Source organism: Danio aesculapii, chromosome 9 (genome assembly GCF_903798145.1).
Source record: "Danio aesculapii chromosome 9, fDanAes4.1, whole genome shotgun sequence".
Classification (NCBI taxonomy): Eukaryota; Metazoa; Chordata; class Actinopteri; order Cypriniformes; family Danionidae; genus Danio; species Danio aesculapii.
This window is the reverse complement of record NC_079443.1, coordinates 53,500,414-53,501,632: the sequence shown is the minus strand read 5'-3', so window position 1 is coordinate 53,501,632 and position 1,219 is coordinate 53,500,414. Positions and strand designations below refer to the sequence as shown.

Sequence of the window (1,219 nt, the reverse complement as noted above, 5' to 3'; positions counted from 1 at the left end):
ACACGTTACACATCTAGTTCCGAACAATCTGTAGATTCCAGATTTCACATTGATCAGATTTCAGCCCCGTATTGAGATCCAGGTGTCAGCATTGATAATAAGCGATGAGCAGTTACATAAACAACACGTAAAGGGAATAAAACCCCCAAAAACGATGAGCTCTGAGTGTGCAATGAGACAGAATGTGATGCGACAGCAGCGTTATCAATCCCCGTGACATCACTACTGCATGTTCCCCATACCGAGAGCCCGCAGGAAGTGGAAAACAGGCAATAAACACAACATCCGCGCAAAGAAGAAGTCAACGCGTGTAATATAATAATAATGACTGCGGATCTTACACTCACCCTGCCAGTTTGGGCATCCTGACGAAGCTGAACACGTCCATGGCGCGGATCCGAACTCACTCCGGTTTCACGGGTTGACAATCGTGCGTGAACGGAGGTTTTACCGGCTCTGCGCGCTCGCGTTCTCCGGCATGGTTGCGCGCGCGGACAAACCGATCCGATCACATCCCTCGCAGCTCCAGCTGCCCCCGGACAACTTTATTCAATCCCCGGCACTCTGGAGCAGTGTGAGAGCACGGAAATCTGCGCTCCTCCATCTGAACGAGTGTGTAATGAATAATATACCGACAGCCGCTGCGCGAGACTGGGCGGAGGAGAGAGAGAAGCGCGCGTGGGTGTTTAGCAAAGGAGGAGGAGGAGAAACACACACACACACACACACACTGATATGAGGACAAACACACTGATTATGAGGAGAGAGAGAAACTTAAGCGATGTATGACTGGAGGTGATGATGATAAGCGCACACCTGTGCGCGGGAGATGATGGATTGCGCCAATTATTGGTTTTAGCCAATGGCGTGAGATTGGGGCGGGGTTATTTGGTAGCGTGACAGTCAAACATTTTTCAGTTCTGAAATTTGATCAAAATATTATCTCTGAAAATAATCTAATGTTGTGCATTAAAAGAAAACAGCCAAATATTTCGCAGTTCTGAAATTTTGTATTATAATGAAAAGGAGAGAAGTTTACATCAATATGACATTTGTCTTAGCCAATGGTGTGAGATTTGGGGGCGGGGTTATTTGGTAGCGTGGCCAATAGCAGGCTTGTTAAAAACATTTTGCATATTCGAAATTTAATTAAATGAATATTTCTAAAAATAATATAATGTTGCACATTGCGAGCGTGCATTTTAAATTATGACATACA

The 1,219-nt window shown here is 45.4% G+C and overlaps 1 protein-coding gene across 1 annotated transcript in view; it reads right to left on the bottom strand.

Annotated features, from left to right (window-relative positions):
- frmpd4 (FERM and PDZ domain containing 4) overlaps positions 1–632 on the bottom strand; it is a 119,194-nt gene extending 118,562 nt beyond the window's left edge. The window contains exon 1 of the mRNA XM_056465984.1: positions 348–632. The gene's annotated coding sequence lies outside the window, so the exon portion shown is untranslated. The remainder of the gene's footprint in view (positions 1–347) is intronic.
- Between the last annotated feature and the right edge of the window lie 587 nt (positions 633–1,219).